We start from the raw sequence: 23345 nt of genomic DNA, 5'->3' as shown, positions 1-23345 counted from the left end.
TAAGAAAAGAGGGACTGTTTTCTTTTCATTGATGTTTTGTGAAACAGGGGAATTCTGCCCATGCTTTCTCAAAATCCTTGGCTTGTTGCCCTTCCTGCATATTTAAAGGCAAAGAAATTTCTTCTGGGATGAAGGAGATTTCAAAAGAACCTCTTTCCTCCCACCAGCGCAATCCACTGTGTTGAGATGGGATTAGGGATCGACAGGTTCACTTGCAGCACAGTGCTCTTCCCTACGTACTGTAAAAGTCCTGTGGAGCAAAGTTCTCACCACCCGAGTGAAGGGCCACCCGTGGGAAACTCTGCTGCTTCGCCTCTCCATCGTAAGAATCACATTTTAACCCTTGCCGCCCCGCTCACAGCAGAAACCCTCACGCTTGCAGAGGAGAGGAAGCCAGCTCCACAGCGACCAAGAGGGCCAGCTTGTGGTGCCCCCTTTCCACCGGACTCTGAGCCAATCGCAGAAAAGCATCTCAAGCGATCCCCGATCCCTATGAGCCGAGCGAGTCAGAGAGTCCGGAGCAGGTTAGGGGTGTTGCAGTCTCGTGCCTAAACCCCAAACTCTCTGCACGCAGCGTGAACAGTTCACCCACCGTGGCTGAAGCTCAGCTCGTGACTGGGCGGCTCTAACTTCGGACCACGTTCAGCTGCACCCCAGAACTGGAGTCTCACAGCACAGCAGGGTGTGCAGTGCTCAGGGACACCCAGGACGACTCACAACCTTCCCCACCCGGAGCCTCGTCCTGCGCTCTGTGTGGGCAGCCGGATTGTTTTTAGCAGCTCGGGAACCTCATAGTAAGTTCTTTTCAGTGTCAGTCCTATTCTCATGCAGATTAAGGATGGCTGGAGGAACAGCGCCTACGTGCAGGAGCTCATCCATAAAACATGGCAACGCAGGGGGAGTGTTTACCCCAGAATAAAAGCATGTCACAGAGCCATGTATTATTAAGACCTGATTACAGAAAGACCCTTCCAGCAGCGTCAGAGACTCTTTGCAGCCCCCTTCCCACTGTCCTTTGCAGCAGCCAAAACTTTAAATCTCCATGTGTGTGGTGTAAATGTGGATCTGTATTCGCTGCTGAGCCCAGGCTGAATGCTCACCTACTTTGTCAGCTACGGCTTTCTAGTTAAGTTTGTGCATTGGTGCTGAGCAGACACTGGTCAGAGAGAACAGAGCCACAAGACCGCTTGCCCACAGTGCTTGTTTGTCTGTGGAAGGGTAAGGGCAATTGCTCCAAGTGCGGGTTGAGCTCTGTGATCCAGACAGCATGGGCTCGAGCCTGGGTCTAGCCTAGAGAGGCCGAGAAGGCCCAGGCGTCAGGGGTGTGACTGATCTGCGAAGGGCTCTCTCAGCTCCTTTTCCATGATTTCTGAGCTTTCTTTCCACCAACACATCCAGGCTGAGAAAGACAGCTCTGCTCCTGCTGGCCGAAGGAGAGCCTATCCCCCGTCTCAAGCTCTGGAGCCCAGAAAATGAGGGAAGAGGGGGCGCACTGGCGGGGGTAGAGCTCAGGGGGGAAGAGGAGGCGCACTGGCAGGGGTACAGCTCACACAGGGGCTAGTCCAGACCCGGAAGGGCCCGCGACGTGCTTTAGGAGGATGGGGAAGTTACTGAAGCGCGCTGGGGGCTCGGCGGGTCTGGGCCGTGGAGCAGTGGGCTCCCACCCCAGCGTCACTGTGCCGCGGCTCCGCGTGTGGAGGAGCACGGAGGTGCGCGATTTGGATTCTCATATTTAATGATTTATACATGCAGTGTATTAGGCTGCTGTCCCTCCAGCCCTTTTGGAAATACAAAACAAAGGCTGCCAACTCCTCTGTCAGGGCAGGGCAGCATCATGGCGCAGCTGGGCCCAAAATCTGACACTTGGGGGCGCTGTTTCGATCTGTCCAGACTATCCAGATCTCAGTTCAAGCGACAGCAAAATATAACAGTCAAGCTTAAAGCACAAACACAGATGATGTTAAACAGCAGCGTTTGATTAAAATCTCATTTCGAGACGCCTTCTGCTTTTTTCTTTTCCCCCAGACAAAGTCTCTGGGGTTTGTTAGTCAGTATGAACAGAACTTTAAGCTACTGCCAGCTTCTGCTGGATATGAAGTGTGGCTCAGTGTTCGCTGTGCCTTTAGGGTTAAAAAAAACAGCTTTGATGACGTTCAGGATAACATTACTTGATAAAAAAGATCCAAAACATTCCAAGTCTTTTTTGTTTTGTGTCTGAGAGACAGAGTGAGCGGTGGTGTTTGATCTGAATGGAACACTTAAGCCAAGTACACTGTGTGTGTGTGTGAGTGTGTGTGCGTGAGAGTGTGAGTGTGTGTGAGTGAACCCTGGCTGTCGGGGTCTGTGATGAGCTGGCAGGGGTCCAGGCCTCACAGCCAGGGGAGGAGGGAAAAGAGAGAGGAATCACGCCTGCTCGGTCTTCGGGCCTCTGCGGGTCTTTCAAAAGACGACCAGTTCACTGCTTCCTTGAGCAGCTGGGTTTGCTGCGCTTTGAAAATCCTGACATCATCAAAGCCCGAAAAAGTGACTGCCTGAACATTCCCGAATACCGAAGATGAACTCAGAACAACGGCTCTGTCTGTGAGCCTGTGCCGGCGGGCTGTGAATAGGCTATTCTCTGATCCAGATTCAAGCGCGCTGAGGCAGAGCGCCTTCACACAGCCGGGACCCTGAGCCCTGAACAGCTCCATCAGTGCCCAGCTGTGTGAGGAGCACAGTGCCCTCGGCACTCTGTCAGGCTCTCTGTCCCAGAGAAAGGCCCGCTCAGGCTCTTCACTTCTTTCCTACTGCGTCTTCCTCTCCCTTTCACACGCAGAGGGGCTCCCAGACCTTCTGTGGCAGACGAGCGGGTTCAGGGACACAGAAAAGATAGAGATCAAAAAGATGAAGGCCTTCTCTTCTGTGCAGATACATTTCTTACTCTCAGAGCGGCCTGACTACACCACTGTCCAGTCCCAGGCCCGAGGAGGCTCAAAGCCCGGGTTCTGACAGGTCAACCTCCTGCGTCAAAGACGCAACACCAGCTTCGGATACGACTGGCAAGTGAATTTCAGAGCCTGCGAACATTGGCCCCAGGTCCAGCATCCAAGCAGGCTCATGTCAAGCAAGCAGAGAGAAACATGCTCCTGCACTGCTGATGACCTGGGGCTCCCAGGAAGCCCTGCTTTACAAATGAGACGAGCCAATCTCAGACGATCAATGCTTCAGAGGCTGAAGCCTGTTATCGGACAGGCTTCACCACAGCCAGACAAGCCTGCTCTTATCTGAAGGGGGATACAGACAGATTGCTTCTGCACCTTATTTCCCTCCACATTAGCAGAGTTTCTGGCATTATCAGGCCTTTGTGACTGCCTTATTTAATTTAGCATCCGAGCGGAGATTAAAGCACTTTGCCATGCCTGTCAGGAGCACCAAGCGATAAAGAAATCCCACTTTTTCATCTAGAGGGAAGCCGTGACAGTGCAGGATGCCTGCTTTTTTCTCATTCCTACACGCTGGGAAGATCTCCGCCATATTAGATAGTTATTTCTGTTTAAAAACATATATTTTATTTATTCTGGGACACTCTCCAGGCAAAGGAGAGGTGGGAAGCTCATAAAAAAGCTCGATTTGAAAGGGGCGCCAGGAGGGAACTGGTGGTAATCTTTAGAGCCGACTGATTGCCCTTCTCCTCCACACTGGAATTTGTCCGTCACTGTAGATCCCATCAGCTTAACTGCTGGGTGAGTGAATCCAGGAGGCCACAGTCCGGAGGGATCCTCCCTCTGCCCAAGACCAACCCCGGGTCATTAAGACCGGTGCAGCAGCCCTGGATCATCTCAACAGTCGCAGGCTCTCCCACAGGTTTATGGGCAGAGGCCGGTGCCTGCCAGCCTCCTGCTCCCGGGGTCAGGAGGCTCCACGCCAGCGCGCTGATGCCGATGCGTCCCAGCTGTGCTTTCTGCACCTCTCCTTCCTAATAGAAGTCAGAGCACAAAACGAGCTATCCAGTTGTTGCTGAAGCCCCCACCCCAGCATTTTCGGGAAACAGCTGGCTGAGATCCAGGGATCAATCAGTCGCTGACTACAAGTCTTCTCACTTCGCCCCCAGAAGGGTACTTGACTGAATTTACTGCCTGGAGGACCTCAGGGGCCCTGCAAGCCCCCCAGTGCTCCCGCACCAGTGGGAAGGGGGCGAAAGGAGCAGCGTCTTGCCGCCCTGGTTGATCCCGAACATTAAACACAAAAGCTCCTGCTCTGAAACCTGTCTGTCAGACTGATCATGCCGTGGCCCTGTCAATGCTCACTTGTTTCTTCACTCTTCCTCAATAATATTCATCATAATCGACATCGGTGTAGTTGCTGACCTCCACTCTGGACCACACTGGTGGATGCACAGTGACAAGGCTGCTTTCTATATGTGAGACACTATTTACATGCAAGGAGATGCTGCTTATTATCATGATACTACTCATCATCACCAGGCTTTTCGAAACCTGTGTTCCAGCAGGTAGAGGCCCTCCTGGCACAGTGCCTCCCGTGAGGAAGAGCTGGAAGACTGAATGTAAAAAATTCAAGCTATCTGCAAACAGAGCCTCTTCTCATTAAACAAATTGGCCTGTTTAATAAAACAAAACTCACCCGATTCAAAGCCAACGGCTTTTAATCACGCAGGAAAATGCCATGTAAAGCTCCTTCAGCAGCTCTGTTAATTTACGGCCTGCATGTTCCAGGCACAACTCCAAGCAGAGCTAATGGGTGGCAAGTGAGCAGAGCTGCTTAATTACCTGCACCAGTGACGGCTCCAGAGCGCTACTGCGGCTTCCTTTTCCCCACAGCGGCCTTTTCCATTTTCCTCCTTTCTCTTTCTCTCTTTTTGTTTTTTTTTCACTGCGTTAATTAATGCCACTGCAGGAATCACACAACTTGCACTCATAAAAGTTTAAGTCTTACCCTCCGGAAAGCTGGAAAGACAGAGGAGATGTCTTGTCAGATTGTTCTCGTTTCTAAGAGCACAGTCCTTTCAGCAACACTGCAGCGCTATCAGCATTAAACGCGCTTCTCAGTTTTACCCAGAGAAAAGGAAATATTCAATATAAGAATATTCTTCAAAAGGCAACTGGAAGCCATCTGACCCACCCAGCCACTTGCAGTGAACTGACCTGACGATCTCATCCAGCGGTTGAGATTTATCCTCACAGCTGGGCACTTCACTGTCCCTCGTGCCACCTGTGTCCCACCCAGGCCTTGAACCCACAACCGTCCCACAAGCAGCCCAGAGCCCACATAGCTGGCTTACCCACTTCCCAACGGCAGCCAGGGAACTGAGATGTTCCGGCACGAGAAAGCCTGAAGGAAAGATGAGAACGCTTCAGGATCTCACAAATGCAACAAAGTTTGGGATCATAAATATAGGAGCTTGTCCTGAGTGCTTTAACCTTTCACGCAGCTCTCGCACAAAGGACATTTATTTCACATCAGCCCTTTGTGATCCACGGAGGAACTGCCACTGTGAAACGAGCATTCCCGGGAAATTCACCCTGGGATCCCGGGCTGTCTCCAGACACATGCCAGGGAGGGGAGATTATAAAAGGATTTATGGCCGTCCAGCGGCAAGGTGTAGCCACACTAAATCTCAGAGCGGTGTCAAATGAGGGAAGAGGCATGAATCTGCTGAAACAATTTCCACACTGATTAATCTGTCAGCATCATCACAGAGGAGACACGAAACAGACCTTGCTCTCCGAACAAAAATATTTAGCCTAAATGGCAAACCGAGGACCTCCTGACCCCGGAGGGATTGCTGCGTGTCAGAGCGGCCCTCATCAATCTTAATCAATCCTAATCGTTACGGCACAAGGCTCTGCTCCCCGCGCGCCAATGAAAACTAGTGACTTGTTCTCCCCGGCAGGTGACTGATCAGGCCGGAGAGAGCCGGTAGGCTAATCAGCACAGCGGTAATCCCAGGAACGCCGCTTAATCGAGCACACCCGCGTCGCGGCGCAACGCGGAGACGAGCAGAGGAGCGCAGAGCGGCTCGGCAGTTTCCCACGGAGGGCTGCCGGGCCACCTGCGGCCTCACGGAGGAGCCCGGGGCCGCCAAACAGGAAGCAATCAGCTGGCGGGGGAGGCAGCTTTGCATCCGGGGCGGCGCGCCCGAGCCGCGCGGAGAGGGCACTCCGAAGCAATTGCCTTAAGTGATCTGGCTGACAGCCAGGGGGAATAAAACGAGTGCATTAGTTCACTTGCGATGATGCTCGGACCCCCCCCCCCCCCGGAATATCAATAGAGGACCTGAGGAGACTGTTCTCTAATGCGCTCTGTCTCTGCGTCACACAAGTGCGCAAAAAAACAGGTGACACTCAAGGTTAAACAGCCCATCATTCCCATTTCTGGCTACTAGCTCCATTAGGAGAGTCGTGGGGGGGAGGGGACCCTGGCCCCCAAGCCCTCCTCTCAGTCTTATCCAGCCTTCTGAGGAATAGCGGGACAGGACAGCACTAGTAAGAGAGCAAGCATGATTTGACACGGCACATCGACAAATGCGCTCCAGACAGGCCTCCAGAGACTGATGCAAAACTGGACAGAATTCTGGGAGTCAGTTCATAGAAACGGCATCTTCAGCGCAGCTGCTGCTTCTTGTTAAGACCAGTAAAAGCCCCCTACTCACTCCTTCTGTAACAGGGAATCGCAGAGGATGAACTGTTTGTGTTCTGTGCAGAAAACCCGATTTATTTGATGATGTTCAGATGACTGTAAATCTCTTTTTTCCTGTTTTCTGTTTAAGCAGAAGCGTGAGGCCCCCTCCCCCCCGTGACCCCCCCAATCTCAGGTCACAGCCGCCGCAGTCGTGAATCAGAAACAGGAAGCACAGCGCAGCGACGAGGAGGGCGAACTGCTGTGCAATATCGGCTTTGTGAGAGTCGTCAAGTGTCATCGTTGCCTTTAACAACTCCTAGAGTGCGTCTGGGGCCTCTTAAAATGGTTTTAAGCAGGGGAGCGACCTGCGTGCGTCCCCACTCTGCAGCCTCGCGCTGGGGTGGCCTGTAGCGCAGGGTGTCAGCCACTAGTCCGCCGAGCGGAGGGGTGACCGGGGACCTGCCCTCCCGCCTCAGAGGTTGAGGGTTCACATCCTTGGCAGCAGAGACACTCCTGCCGAGCCCCCAAGGGAACAGCTGTAGCCACTCCGCTCTGGCAAGCCTGGTCCTCAAGCTGGTAACTTCAGCATCAGCACAATCAACTAAGACAGAAATAAGAATTATTTACGGCTTCTTCAACTGAGCAGTTGTCAGAGATGCCTCTTCCTGGGCTGGCTAAACACCCACTTAAGCATCAAAAGAGGTTTTCAAGTGATTTAATGACTCTAAGATTCAAGGACCCAAACATCTGTCAACAGCTGGATTCCTACCTCAGGTCAGTGAACTGTACCTGCTTGGTTCTCTTATTAATATCAGGGGCCTGGCGTCACAGCTAGTCTCCGATTCTAGTTTCCCGCACCCAGGCCGTGCCCAACCAGGAGCCCACAGGGGAACTGTGTCACAGACAGAAGGGGAGCTCGGGAGACCCCTTGAACCCGCACTTGAACCTGCAACCACAGAGAGCCATCCGGGAGACCCCCAGACAATATTCCATTACCTGCAACATGCAGAGTCTTCTATGATTGGGAAGAATATGTATCCACACATACTACAGACTCACACACAGCTGCACGGCCCCCAGAGGAAACCTCAAAGCCCTCTCCGTGCGTGCTAATGGAGCTCCCCTGCTAGGGGTGTTTTGTTTGCTGAAACAGAAGAGAAATTGAGCCTTGAGGTTAAAGCCATTATTCTAAGCCAATCCAACAATATCCAGGCCCTGAGCAGATGTTCTGCCATTATCTGCCCTGATCTTTTGATTGGACTAATATCAGCCATTCATCCACACTAATCTAGGAGCTCACAACACAATCACGACAGACAAAGCAGAGGGACTGTATTTAAATAGCGCCGCCCCCGACAATCCGACAGCAGCTTTGGAAATGCAGTTAATAAAAGAGCCTTGTTTAAACAAGACTGAACACCATCCATCCGCTGAGCCACTGCAGTTAAACAGCAAACCTGTGGCACAGCCCCTCAGGCTCCTGCCTTCACCTTCGTTCAACAACGGTCTTCTCCAAAGGGGTATGTCTTCCTCTGCTCCGGCTTCATAAAACAGATCTATCTGGTCTAAACAGAAGCACTCACAGCCGTTTACAATGATGCACATCTTTGTGTGCTGGCCGAAAAAGCTGAGATCTCCTGTAGTTAACTGATACAAGGATCTTATCCTCATACTTCTTCTGCAGTTTTGGAAGTTAAGATTGTTGTACTGGTTTTTATCCTGTATCTACAGAAAGAGTGGGAGTGGTGGTCCAGTAACTAAGGTAACACACAGCTGGAGGGGAGGGAATTCTGGGAGTAACGCTTCCTGGCTAGACAGCAGGCTAGGACCACTGAACTCTTACTGCACCACACTGAGCAAGCAGCGTGTAAAGGCAGATCTTCCCAGCTTACACAGATAGTATACAGCTTTACAACAGGCACCTCTGCTCTGCTACAGAAAACATTTTAGCCGAGCAGATGATAAAAACTACTACTAATGAAATAACACCATAGGAAACACCTGTCAGGTAACTGATCAATAATCAGGTATATAAAAACAGAAGTGTGATTTATCATCTCAGCCAGAGCTCCTTCAGTCTGCTCCCAAGAGCTTTTCCATAACGAGAAGCCCTCAGAAAGCGGTAAAGACTTCCTTTCGGGTCGCTGATGTGGCCCCCTGTCTTTGCCCATGCCGGTGCCCAGTCTTTGAAGTCTCACTTTAAAGCAGAGCGAGAAAACAAAATTCATGAGACAAAGGGCCTGTCAAATCGGCAGCCGGGCTGTCTGGTGCACCTGCAGGAGGAGCAGACACACAACACAGAGCAAGAGCAGCCCTCGCCGCAGACCTGCGTGGGGAGAGGAACCGAAGAAAGGACTTCAGAAGAGCCCGGAAAGCTGAAAACGGCCCAGATAATTAATATAAAAGGCATTTCTGCAACAAAAGCTTCCTGGCTGCTTTCATCTTTGCGAGGCGAGGAGCAGTTCATTTACTGTATGAGCACAGCCTCTTCAGGGGTGATGTGCCATCAAAGAGAGATGTCAGACACGAGAGGAGATCGTGCGGGTTTGACCCTCCCACAGAAATATGGAGGACGGGGCACAGCCACACAGGGGCAGAGACTCCAAGTCAAGGCAAGCTCAACCTCGCCGGAAACGCGCTCCCCGATGGAACAATCCTGCTCCTGAAGAGCTGGCCTGCAGACTGCACGCCTTTTATGGACGGGGCTCTTTGTGCTGATATCTAAACACGCGCTCCCCGTCCTAACGACCACTCGCAGCCTGGGCACCAGCCGATAGAGTTCCTAATCTTGGCTGTCGACGGCGCAGGAAAACTACAGCTCCAGCCTGGCAGTGTTTTAACCCATTTCACCTTCACCCACCTGCAGCAGGAGAGCGAGGTGTTCAACAGCTCTCACATCCCAGTGCTTGACAAACACCTCCTCAGAAACAGGGAAAGACTGAACTGAAGGTTCGTTCCCTGCAAGAAAAAAGCCTCTCCGCCTGTGTGAGTCTCACCCACATTACCCACAACGCTCATCAGCTCTTCCCTCACTCAGCTAATTGGCCGCAGATGCGCCGGAAGTCAACTGCAATCAGTTTAACGAAGTTTCCTTGTTAACACTAAGCTATTAATTCCAGGAGCTGGAGAGGACTGCAGACCTATTCCCCACTGGGAGCGAAAGGCACTGGCGGGAGGGTTTAGTGAAGGATGTGGAGAGATTATTTGAATTGCTCACATCCCTGCCTTGGATACCACCGTTAACCACAAACCACCGCTGCACAGCCCTTCCCTGGAACATTTCCAGGAACCTCGGCTGTTGCTGCTTTTACAGTTTTTCTTTCAAACCCTTTCTATTTTACTGCTCTTTTTCTCCTCCTCTGCACCCTTTGCTCAGACCTGTGACCCATGTAAACATGTTCATTTTAATTAGTCCAACACATGTTCGGTTGCAGATGTGTAGTTACTCACTGCAAGTGTCAGTTCCTCTGATGATACAGAACCAGCAGCAGAGCCTGCTACTGCCTCGTGCTCTCCAGACAGTTATACCTCATCCATCCAGCAGGGGGAGCACATGGCAGAAACTTTTAGACCACTCTCGAACTCGAATTATTCAAACTCCTCTGGCCATTGTGATCCCCGGCCTTTTATTTGGGAAATAAATGGATCCATTATACAAAGGGCCTCCGTATTATCCCCTCTGCCAGAGCTAATTCAATTAATAGAGACGTTGAAAAGGAGGAGCCCTTGTCAACAGAGCGAGACGACAGCGAGAAGGGGGTGGGGGCGCAGAGGGGACTGATGCCTGATCCTACTGGCCAGCGAGATGCGGCTCTCTCACCCAGCAGGCGGCTCTCCAGCCCCAGCCAGACAGTCCACCTCCGTCTGCGGGGGCAGGGGATTCTGGGACGGCTTCCCGAGCCCCCGGAGCGGATGTAAAAGGAGCCCTGTGCTGGGAGCCCTTCTCAGCTTCGGCAGGGGTGCCAGCAGCCGGAGCGCCACAGCGGCCACCTGGAATCACGGTGCTCGCTCCCGGACTTCAGAAACACGGTTCAGCTCCCACCAGACGGGACCCTGCGTCTGAACTCCTGAAGCCCCCACCCCAGCCAGCCCTTCCCCTCCTCTCCTCCAGCCCTGAGCCAGGCCAGACCAGAGGAAAACAGCAACAGGAACAAGTACAAATGCTATTTCCTGCTCTGTCCTCTGCTCTCAAGCCGAGAAACAGGGAAGAGAAGGGAAATTATTAAATAAAGGTATTCTTGTTACTACTAAATATTTTGCCGCTCCGTCCACTGACAGGGTTGCTGGGAAAGGAGACAGATGTGGTCCGCGCAGAGCCCCCCAGTTAGTGAAAAAACTGTTGCCGGAGCGAAGCACGAGATCGGTAGAGGAGCAAGACCCTGAACCTGCAGACACGCCACATGTTCCGGCTGCCCATCCCGCCCCTCGTGAAGCTGTTTTACAACGGCTCTTACATGAGCAGAGCGTCTGGGACGCCCGACCCAAACGCGATTTAAAGGACGGGGTGAAATCTGAATCCGGCGACAGCGCAGACAATTAAACGCGTTCGGGACAGAGTTTCCAGCAGCTGGTTTCCCCTCGTCTGAGGGCAGAGGCCTGTCAAGAGCAGCTCTGCTCAGCTTGGGAACAGCTTAAACCACGGAGAATCAGCAGGTGGATCTCAGGATCCCAGCCTGGGTGGAACCAGAGAGGCTACCTGAACTCCAGACAAACACACAGCTGATATTCCTGTTCCTTTCTAACTAGTTAGCATGTCTGCTTGTGAAGTGTTTTACACAGAGCCGCTGAGCAGGGGAATGGCAGTCAGACCCCTTCCTCTCAGCAGTAAGCTCCGGTCCAGGTTTGAGCTGCAGCTGGACTCTGCAGCCAGGTGCCGGTTGACCATTTTTCGAGAGGTGACGTTGATGTGCACGTGCTCAAGCAAGCGCTTGAACCCATTCCCACAAGGCTCTGAACGACGGAACAGGCCGCTCTGCGACGGGAGCCTCTTGGGCTCCCCATCGTGTCCCTGCTCTGCCACCGCCCTGCAGAGGGAGGCCCCAGGTTTGCAGCATCTCCGCCGCTTCAGACCTCAGCCTCACTCAAAGCGCTTTTCTGTGCTGCAGAAAAAGCCCCACTGTGCCCCACAGGCCTTTCAGGGAAAGAATGCAGGGCAGGTCAGCACAGGCCTGCCCACTGTGGAGGAGCCCTGCCTCTCGCTTCACAGAGCAGGCTCCAGCCTGCGCGCCCCAGACACACACATCGCACATGACACACACACAACACACACACAACACACACAACACACACACATCGCACACATACATCACACACAACACCCACTCATCGCACACATCACTCACACAACACTCACATCACACACATCGCACACATACATCACACACAACACACACACATCGCACACACATCGCACACATACATCACACACACATCACACACAACGCATATACATCGCACATGACACACACAACACACACACATCACACATGACACACAAATCACACACACACACACACACACACACACACACACACACACACTGCGCCCACACACAGCTGGGTGAGACAGACACACAAATTCACACCTCTGGCTCGATTCGCCCAAAGGTGACACAGCCCCTTGCCTGGCACAACATCCTCCTGGTCAGGAGGGTTCTGACAGACCCGGCGTCAACACCAGACATGAGTATTTTAATCATTATTACAAATAAATCTCTTTGTATCTCGTCCAGCTCCTATGACACCACAGCCCAGGAGAATCAAGGTCCCAGTCAGTGCGTGAGGAGTCCCAGCATGGAGCTGCAGTGCTGACCAGGGGACTAGAGAGCCCAGGTGTCTTCACTGACCCAGCCGCTCAGATACCCACTGCAGGCCAATTCACAGCTGCTGCCATGACGAATCCACGCTCGGGACTCTGCCCCAGAAAATACAGGCGAGCCTGACCAGCGGACAGCTTTCAGATCGGAATGAAAAGCTTCCTTTCTTTATCTTGCATATTGTTTGGATATATAACACTGGACAGACCAAAGCGAGGTGCCTGTTTTTATTCAGTTCACTTCAGAGCACTCTGAGACATCCTTTGCACATCAAATGCAAAATACAGATTAAAAACAACAGGAATATTTTTTAAAAGATTTTTTAAGAGAGATTGGCGCCTGTATGTTCTTCGTAATTTATCCATCTTTTCCATCTTTAGTGTTTAACTTGATTGCGGATGAAACAAATCATCACATTGTTTAAGAACGGGCAATACTGACCCTGGAGTTTGAACCTATACAGCACAACGAGTTAGCCTGCCAAGGGCAGAGAGCAAAGACTCAGTCTGAAAAGGAAACTGAAAGGGTCACAAACAAGCTCTGTGAAGGGACCGCGTGTTTAGAGTTTTGTTTAGAAAAACAATTCAGTTCTCAAGATCTTAATTATGCGTCAGTGTTCAACACATAGAAAAATAAATCAAAATATTTGGGCTTCAATTCTTGCACGAGACTTGGATTATTAGCCGTTTATTTTCTATAGAACAAAAGGATTCTAAATTATTCGCACTTTTAAAAAAATCACTGCAGGAAACATATTCAGATATATTAATTTAATTTCTTCCCCGGCTCCGGAAGAGCACAGCAGGGCCACTAACAGTTAAGACGTCTTCAAACCCCGAATAAATCCGATTAAGCGTCACAAAGAGAGCGCTGTTCCAGTCTGAAGCAGGGCTCCAATAGCCCTCCGCCCCTTGGTGTGGCACAGGCTCAGCTCTGCCGCCTGGCTCCGCGGGGCAGAGGAGCAGGCCAGGCCAGGGCAGAGACAGAGACAGAGACAGAGACAGAAGACTGGGACGGGACCCCGTTTCTCCGAGGACCCGGCTGGGGGTGGCGGGTGTCTTTGTTTAAGGGTGTGGGACAGGGCCCCCGCGGTGCTCATCGCCACAGGAGTCATTCGCAGCGAGAGGGCAGTAAACACAAGCGCACCCCAGCCTTCCACTGGAACATCACTCTGAAACAGGGGGTGCTCGCTTATTTTTTAGAATAAAACGGTACGCTTTTTCTTCTTAAAGTCAAAGCCATGCTGACCTGTGGCCGGTTTTCTACAGGTCACGAGCCACGTCAGCCTCCTCCCCAGCAAACTCACACCCCTGGGTCCCAGATGACATTTACAGCTCCTGGCTTCGGTCATTAAACACTGCAGCTCGAAGACAAACACTGGCAGATGTATCTTAGGCATGTCCACTGGAACAGCCTAACGACATTTGGCTGGAGTTAACGAGATCAATACAGATGGCTCGATAAAAAAAACATTCTTCATAAATTAAACTGACTTGTTCCAGAAACAGGGAGCCAGCCCAGCTATCTGCATCTGTAAATACACTTGTGAATCACTGGCTTTGGGATTGCACTGGGGCAATAAGACAATTAAAAAGCTGAAAGGCTCCCTGTGTCTTTAGCCTGTTAGGAACAGGGTTATAAACCTCTGTTATGAACCTCAACTCACAGCCTCTGCTTGGCCTGACAGCTGTGGCAGCACCAAGAGCTCGGTGGGATGGGACTTCTCCCACCATTGGGCACAAACAGAGCAGATGAATGAGTCCCCTGCACTACTGTGACTCTGTCTGCACAGCCTCTGAGACAGGCCCTCCGAGCTTGAAGTAGATTCGAGATCCCCTCCTTCCACACAGCACCACAATAAATACTGAATGGGTCTCTTTCAGGCTCCCTTCAGCGCCCAGCGTAAGTGTTCTTGTGCAGGACTGTCGCACTTCTCCGCATTCGAACAGCAACGAGCCCGCCGAAGATGAAACAAGAGCACACAAAGCCACACCAGACCAGTTTCAAAACACTTCACAGCCTCCTGGTGTCTCTAAGAAAATCGGCACCAGTCACCGGTGTTAAAATAACCCAGTTGAGAAGCACAGGTAAAGAGGACATCTGCGCGGTTAGCCAGGCAGGAAACTACACTGCGCCATGCTCTCATCACTGTGCATACGTGTGCGTGCACGAAGGAAAGCGTGTGTGTGTCTGTCTGTGCGTGCCCGTGTGTGTGCAAGGACAGCGGGTCACTCAAGCCCAGCCACACGCTCAAGGGAAGGGAGTCATGGAGGAAGCTATTTCGCAGGGAACTGGAAACAGTGTAAAGGAAAGTTCTAAGGCCATTTGCACTCCTCAGGCACTTTATTGACTCGAAGCAGCCTGTGTGGTTTTCTGTCCGACCGTGCATGTGATCCCGGTAGCGAACCCGCAGTAGTACTAGAATTAAAAGCTCAGCCTGAGCAAATCCAACGCCAGGAGACTAGAAGGATGAAGACAAGGCGCTCGGCGGAGGGTTGGTCCTTCTGAAACACTGGAGCAGCATCTTCACGCTGCCCAAGGCCATGCCTTTACTACCAATCAGCCGTACTGCACCGTGACACAGCACGCCCTCCTCTCCTTCCCCGTGCCTCTGCCCTGCTGCCCAGGAGCGCTGTGAATCTCGCCTGCTGCTCCCCACACTCTGAGCAGCCCACAGGCCCAGCCTCCGACTGGCTCCCGCCCCGCACCAGCAGGCACCATCAGGCACCAGCAGGAGAATGTCTGATGGTGTCTTAATTATGCAAGCTGCTCTTATCACCTGTACATAATTTAAAAACGGGGGTCTTACCTGGTAACAGCATATTCCCAGCATAGTCCCAGTACGCAGGGCGAGACAGCACATGAAAGAGAGAGAGGGAAAGACTCTTGTTAGTGGCAGCGAGCAGCTCCACACAAAGTGCTCCTGCTTCACTGTTTGCAACCAGCAATGCAGCAAAGCAGGCAACACCATATACAATGATGTAGGTCACACGCAGCACACTGCTTTCTGTGATGCACAGAAGTGCACATTTAGACACAGGAGAGAGGACAGTTGTGGCCTCTGGTATGTGGTAACCAGTCACCACAGCTCACACCTGTCAGCGGATCACCTGTCACCTGAAAGCTCTCAAGGTTGTGGCCAGACACCTGGGCTACCTGTGAGCACAACGGCACCTCCTGTTTCCACCCATCAGTGCACCACCAGCTGAATTCATTTCCAGCTGAAAATGGATAACTTCTATCAAACGTGTTGCTTTGCTCACTGATTCAGATTTCCTTATGAAAAGGTATGGTGACGTGATGATCTAAAAACCAGACATCCAGGTTTGTCAGAGCGCCAACTGGCATCACTTTGGCTTTCTCTGAGGTACAGAGTAAATGACTTACAAAAGTAAAGACACAACAGTCTCAGGCATCTGACACTGAAAAGCAGGATAAACTTTTGTCATGCAGTGCTCTTCAGCAAAAGGAGTTAAACCACAAAAGTCAGCCCTCCTGTGACACCTGAGACAGGAGAAGCCATGAAGGGCAAAGTGCTCTTCTGTTATCTCTCATACCTTGTGTCTTAGATGCCCACCTTATCTGCACTAAAAAAAGGCTTGTAGTCAAAATAACCCTAAGTCACCTGTGCAGATATGAATCTCAAGTCTCCTCATGTTCTTTTTCCTGCGCTCAGGTTTGCAGAGCCTATCTGATCCCCATCACAGCCCTCGCTGGAGGAGGAGCCTGACGCAGTCTGCAGTGCTGCTCAGCTCTTGCTACTCACACTGCTACAGAATCCAGGAACACCAGGGTCTGTTCACGCAGGCAGAGGACGACCCTGTGATTACAGAATTTCTCAGACTGCTCCAGTCCCTTTCAGCAGCTGGTGTACTCATTATCACGCGATTCTTAAATCTAATGTTTGCCTTGAACCATGTTAAAAAAAACAGAATGGTGCTCAAGTTTAAAACAGAAATTCCCAATGAATTTCACTATTTCTGCAGCTTTGCCGTGTTAACCATCCCTAAGACTACAGTGTTTCTTTGCTTTGCTATGACTTAACATCTCACCCTTCGCTACACTGCTGGAAATCTTTTCAGAATCGTGCTCCAAACTTTCAGAAGGGACAGCAGAGGTGCTGTAGATAACGCCTGAGACAGGGATCCCCCAGCTCAAGCAAAAGGAGCTGATATAGTGTTTTAGAAACGGTTTTAGCCAATTGAAATGACTTAACAGAATAACTCACAGTTTTAAAGTAATTTACCAGGTAGCGCCTCCTTTGCAGCACTAAGAGTGAAACCCTATCCTGCTATTCAGAATACAATTAGCCTTTGTTATGTCAAAGTGCAGACGCAGCCATTTCCTCCAATAAAGGCAAGCTGACAAGCTGTTCGAGATGCTCCCCGTCTGCGCTGACTGAAGCAGCGCACGTGGGAGGCAGTTCATAGAGAGGCTCTGTCCGGTACGTCCATTCTGAAAGCAAGAGGCTTGCAGTAACACAAGAGGGAAATGCGCAGCCTTGACTTTAATGCACTGAAAGTAATGAAGTTACTCAGCAATCCTCATTACCAGCGCTGCACTCAAGTTTTATTGCCATTCAGCAACAGGGACCGCCAGAATGCTAAGGGCATTATATTGATTGCACTTAAAGCAATAAGTACAGAAAATCTAAAAACACTTTAATTTGTTTTCAGGGCAATGTGCTCCCATCTCTTGCTGGCAGCCACAACTGTATACGCTTTATCAAAGTGTCCACTGAGGCCTAATGAGAGGTGACTGGCTAAGGCACAGAAAACTACCTTAACATTTTCATTCCCTCTGCAGGGAGCGAAGAGGATCGAGAGGTGATGAGGTTTGTTTTTCTGTTTCTCTCCCTCCCCGGGACCATGTCAGTCAGTACTGCAGCCGAATTGTAGACGAGATGTGTATCAGATGCTTGTAGAGCAGATGACTGTCAGCAGGTACTGTGTGCACATCAGTGTGTTAAAAGGGAAAGATTTTGTCTTTATTGCCTGAGGCAGAGAGGGTTTTAATGTCACCCACCCCAGATCTTCGTTAGGAGGGAGGAGAAACAGGGAAGTGTAGTGATCCCTGAGCGAATGACAACAGAAAGGATGACGCAGAACATTCTGCCTTGAACTGTACTGCGTCAAGCACTCAGGCTCCTGTGACTCACGGCTGACAGGAAAGGTTTTAACTCCTGAAGAAATGTTTCACTGAAGTCTAGATGGAGGGATGAAGCAAGAATGTTCCTCGGAAGGAACATATCTCTGAGCTGCTGGGTACTGCCTGGTTTTTCATCTTTAAATCTGCCTTTTTCCCCCTATGAGCTGTTATCACCACTACTGCTCCTCCTCTTTTGGCTGGTGGGGAAAAGGCCTGAGAGCTCCAGACAGAAGAATTTAGTCTCGGGCACCTGAGCCGTAGCTGTTCCAGCTGTTTTCAGTTCACAGCGATAATTCCTTCCAGATGTGACCTGTCATCAAGGTGCTCAAGCGGGTCGCTACCCTGCTCTGGTGCAGTGAGTCCACCACGTTTTAGACCTTAGATCGTAATTAGTTTGGTTACTTGCATGATCAACGTCTCATTTTCCATGAGATAAGGTCAACCATTCAATTAAGCTCAGCTGCTAAAAACGTCGAAATGCACATGCTTATCTGTTTCCATTTAAGAGAAACAAACTTCTCCACAGAAAAAATAATATTAATTGCAAAAGGGCTTCCTCTAGATAGCCTGCTTGAACTACTTAAATTCATAATATTAGGCATCATTTTGAATTACATCCTACTGAAGGTTTGACATACAGTTGATCATTTTTTAGGATGTGTAACGAAACAGGTTTTTAATCAAGACCTGTCTGTGCTAGTGAAGGTTTCCCCTGTTCTCCCACCAAATCACAACAACAGTTATAAGACGCCTTTTTTAAATGGCATGCCTAAACAAAATTCAAAAGAATCTTGTTTTTTTGTGTTCAGCTAAATTACATTCAATATAATATCCAATTTCGATTCCGCTTTCACAAACACAGTTGCATAGCGATTAAAAAAGTGCCAAGGCTGCTCTCGAAAGCTGTGCTTGTTTAACCAGCACCCGGGAGAAGGGTTCTGAATGAAATGAGAGATCACGCGACACATACATCAAACCCACCGCAAGGAAAACTAAAAAAGCGACATGAAAGTAATTACTAGAGTAGGAAAAAAGGGAAGCACTTCTAAATCATAGCCTCGATGTTTTCTTATTTAAAAAAATAAATTTCAGGTTTGGAAGGTGTAATTACCTGACTGAGTCACAAATGTTTCTACAACTATGTCCCACTCACAGCGCATGTAGCCAGGAGGCCTTTTTTATGACAAGTGCAGTGGCTTGCAAGCAGCCTCAAACCCCGGGAAGCCCTGCATCACGGACAGTGTGTAACTCGCACCACGCGCAGCTCACGAAATCGACACCCCCCAGCCTCGCGTGAGGTCCCAGTTGTTGGAAAAGTGCTCAGTCTTCACGATCTCAATGTCTCTCATTTAAACCACGGCTTCTTCAAACCACGAGACCATGAGATTCTTATACAAAAGGGCTTAACCACACACATTGTGACAATGGAAACAAAATACCCCCCCCACACACACACACATGCTTTGCTACGAAATCCACTGGCTCCAAGCCACCCACAGTCCAGAGTGGGCGAGGGTGAGGCAGACACGCTCACTGTGTGGTTCGACGAGGGCTACAGTTACATCTCCAAGATCATCCCCGTGCAAACAACGCTGATCTGACGGCTGCTGGAAGGGCCTGCACTCCGGATAGATTTCTCTCACTCATGCATCACAGTACAGATATTCAAGCACAGCAAGAAAAGGTTCAGCCTTGGTGCGCTCTCTCTCTCTCTCTCTCTCATATGCGTACACACACGCCGATGCAGTTCAGTCGAATTCTAATCATGGCAAAACAAGTCTTTGAACATGAAGGGGTGTCAAACTTTGGCGTTTAACTCGACTGGCTGAGGAAATCAGGGCTTAAAACTGTCACAACCCTCCGCGCTCATAAGGAATGAGCCAGGGAGGCAGCTGCGATAGTGCTGTTGGGGTGGAGGGAGGGGAGCTGGAAAGAGGAGCCCAGAGCTGTGGGCAGCCGGTGAGTATTTGTACGTAGGAGAGCGGATGTGCAGGATTAGAATTTGACCTCCTCCTGACCTTGTTAAATAACACCATTTATTATTCCAGACTCCTCTCAAATGAAACTACACACAGGGTAAGAATAGACTAGAAACAAACAACTTTGACACCATCAATTTAAAAGGAAAAGCTATTTGCTTTTTTAAAAACAAGTCATCTACACCGCGGGGACCCGCCCACGACTACGATCAGGAGCTGCCATCAGGAGCGGGTCCAGTGCCTTTGTAAAGCAGTACAGTTATTCAGGCAGAATTCATGGCTACTGTCAGGCTACCGCCGTATGCAAACTACTGCTTGGTTTGGAAAGTCATCTCTTGGAAGGAGGCAGATCGGCAAAGCAGCAGCAGCAGAGACTGCCAGGGAGAATTCTTTAGCCACGCGGTTTAAGGCTTGTCCAGGACATGTCTGGGACATGTCTTCCTTCCTTGCAGCAGGAAGCTCCCAGCACTGCGCCCCGCTGCCCTGTTCACCAGCCCGACGAGGGAACTACACGAGCTGCACAACGTGGGCATCTGCATTCTGCGGCCAGCTAGGGCTCGCTGTCCGTTTCCAGGGATGCAGTTGGCTATTCACGCAGTCCCTGAGAAAACCAAGCTGGATTTAATGAGTGCGTTCTTTCCCTGACTGCCCTCTGACATCCCCTCCCCCTCAGCAAAGGGGAGAACGGCAAAGAGGCTTGATAATCAGGGCCATGTGACCCACACTACTGTAGGTTTGGCCCGTCGCGCGGGGGGCCCCTTGTCATAGGTCACCCCTTAAGCAGCAAATAGACTGGTTTGCAGGTCAGTAGGAGGCGCTCTTCATAGACCTCAGTCAGCTGACCAGGGACAAGGTACTATAAGTGGCGCTGTTCTTCAGAGATGTTAAACAGAGACCTTGACTACTTGGTCCTGATAAACCCCTTGACACAGACACTGGAGTCCACTCTGGGCCTGCACGTACTGACTTCCCCCCTGTTCCCCCTTAATTCAACCTCTTCTCGCTCCTCCCTCTGGTCTGCTGTGTACACTGCCTGCCCCCATGAGGGGATCCCCCTACAGGATCCTCTGTGGTCTCGCTACTAATTTATGTTGTCAATCCGAAGGAAGCTCAAAGGACTTCACCGAACAGACACCCCGATGAAGAGGCAAACAACCCCCTGTCTTTGGACACCTGTGACTTCAGTCAAAAGATCTGTGCTGGAGTGCCGGAGCTTGGTGGCTCATCGGCTCAGGGCTTCCTGTGCCCCATCTGTCTCGCTGTCGCAACTCTTGTCAGTGACTTCAGATAAGGGTGAGAGGCAAGCGATGCCCGAGACGCCATCGCAGCCTCCCCTGTGGAAGACGTCAGCGCACATCTCGACGCCAGGTGGATACGCCTGGAAGCAGCTGACCTCGGCCACGCACTCAGAAAGGTCTGAACTGCATTATTCAGCTTATTTCCGGGCTCTTGTTCCCACTGCCACTGCACGGAGCCGCTGATCTGCACCAACTCTCCCCCCTGCTCGTCTTCTGCAGCCCCATCTGAGACGTCCAACACAGAGAGGAAGACAGCAGAAATGCTTCGACTTTGAGCTTTGAGCTTTGGCCTGAAGGGCCTAACACAGAGGAACCAGTCTTGCCCCTGCCCTGTGCTGGTTTCTACCGTGAAGCCCACTGAGGTGGGGATCCATGAAAGACACTATAAAATAGAGATGCTTCAGTCTTGAACCATTGTCAGGTATTACTGTGAGCGTTAAACCACCGATCAGGGAAAAAGAGCGAGCACAGCTCCAGTTCTGCCCTGGCACTGACCACTTTCTACATCTTATCTGGAACTCAGAAACAAACCCAGAAGCCATTAAGGCACTGCAACACAATATCTGTGTCCCCAAAGGCCTTTTTTATGTCCTGCCTGCAGAGGATTGTCTGGAATAGAAAGATCTTTATCATTTTGGGGTAATTTGGAACAAAACAAAATGAGTCACGGATGAGCCATCGACTTCCGGCATCGTTTTTTATCATTACTTTCTGCCGTTTCAGAACATAAATGGAACAGTCAGTGCAGGGCTTGTACAGAAAGGAAAGAGTCACTGGAAACAAAATCTGTTCAGCAAAAACAAAATAAACAGCCGTGTAACTGATCTTCTGCCCACGGTGTCTAACAGCGCAGATGGCCTGCACCAATTTGTGAGCTAGCGAGAATGCAAGCTGCTACTTTGTGTTATCTTAAATGTAAACAGATGGAGTCAGCAAACCCCTGTGCTTCGCAATGTTTGTGTAATCCCCAGCTCCCTCGGCTTCACTGCAGCCTGGCGGGCTCTCCCAGGGCCAGAGTCCACGGCTGAAAGGCCTGCCTCACACATCAGCTCAGGCTTGATACTCCCCTGCCTCCTCCTCCCTCAGGGTCTCTCACAGGTGTCAGAGATTTACGGGTGGGGCAGGAAGAGGGTATCCCAGCATGCCGCAGGATCAGCTGGTGGACAAAGTACACAGGCTTTACTGCTTCTCTGGGTAAACAGCCCACTCAAGTGTGTTAGAACAAAAAGGGTTTCAACAGGACACAAGGAGGCTGTACAATGGGGTTGACACTTAGAAGAGTCTGTAGAAGCCAGACCTTGTTTCTGGTCTAGAGGGCGCACTCCTTTCGCTAAGAGGCACCTTGTGAAAACACCTATGCACCACGGCCACCCTGTAAAACTGGAAACAAAATGACTAAGCGATTCTCGCTTCTCAGGAAATTAAACTCAGGTGAAAATGAACACACATTTTGTTTTACAAATGAATACACATTACAGACACCAGAAGAAAAAAAAACACTACTGCAGAAAAATACACGTGTGTGCTTTCTGAAACACTGGGTTCTAACACTTCTCCGGGATCAGATTACTTCCCAAAAGCGTTAAGAGCAACAGAGGACACAACCGTGAGGAACTGCACCCTCCTCACCAGCACATACATCCACACACGATGGACATCTGGCCCGTTTGGTATGGATTCGTTGATCCCATGATCTTAACCAGCTGATTCATAGAGGAAGTCAGGGCATCAGGGCTTCAACCACAGGGCTGACCAGCCTGTTCTACAATCCCACTACGCCCTGCATCAGAGAACTGCTTCCTGTTTTGGCTTTGAACCTCCCCTGGTGATTTCACTGGTTTGTTTCACTGCTCATTCTGAGGAACTCAGCCAGGCTGACCTTGCCGGTGCCTTTGAGGACTGTGAACACTTGTATCAGGTCGAAGCAGTTCAAGTCGGGAGCTGCGTCAGCAGGCGCAGGCTGCAAAGGAACCAGTACAGGTTTATTCCCGCTGACAAGAGAAGAAAAGAAACACATCGTTTCGACTGTGGAGCCTCCTTCTTCTCTTTTCAGCAGGAATTAACCTTGACTTGTTCACTAGTATCAGGTCCCCTGTACCCCTGTAATCTTCTCTTTTCAGGACTAAAACGGTTCGGTTCCTTCAGCCTGTCAGTGCTGGCATCCCCTTAAACCCCTGATAAGGCTGCGGACTCAGAATGGTTTAAGTGTCAACAGGGCGGCTCTGAATTTCTAAGAAAGAGATGGAAACTGAGTGAAAGCCGTCCGGGAGCCGAAAGCGAGCTGCCATTAGCAAGAGAACGCAGACTGCAAAGGGCTCCCCGCCCTGTCCTGCTCGCCTCGTCACGCTGGGCAAAGGTCTCCTGTGGGGAGCTGGGCCCTTCACTCCAGATGAAACAAGCACGGGACTGAGGGAGGGGGGCTGCGTTCCCATAAATCAGAGAGGGGCAAGCCGCCCCCCCACACACACACACACACATACAGCAGGG

The 23345-nt window shown here is 50.7% G+C and overlaps 1 protein-coding gene across 6 annotated transcripts in view; it reads right to left on the bottom strand.

The window, feature by feature from the left end:
- agrn (agrin) overlaps nucleotides 1-23345 on the bottom strand; it is a 170550-nt gene that overhangs the window by 112470 nt on the left and 34735 nt on the right. The gene's annotated exons all lie outside the window — the stretch shown is intronic.

The sequence above is a fragment of the Atractosteus spatula genome, chromosome 20 (genome assembly GCF_055471065.1).
Source record: "Atractosteus spatula isolate fAtrSpa1 chromosome 20, fAtrSpa1.hap1, whole genome shotgun sequence".
Lineage (NCBI taxonomy): Eukaryota > Metazoa > Chordata > Actinopteri > Semionotiformes > Lepisosteidae > Atractosteus > Atractosteus spatula.
The sequence above is the reverse complement of the archived record's forward strand: the minus strand, read 5'-3'. Positions and strand labels throughout refer to the sequence as shown.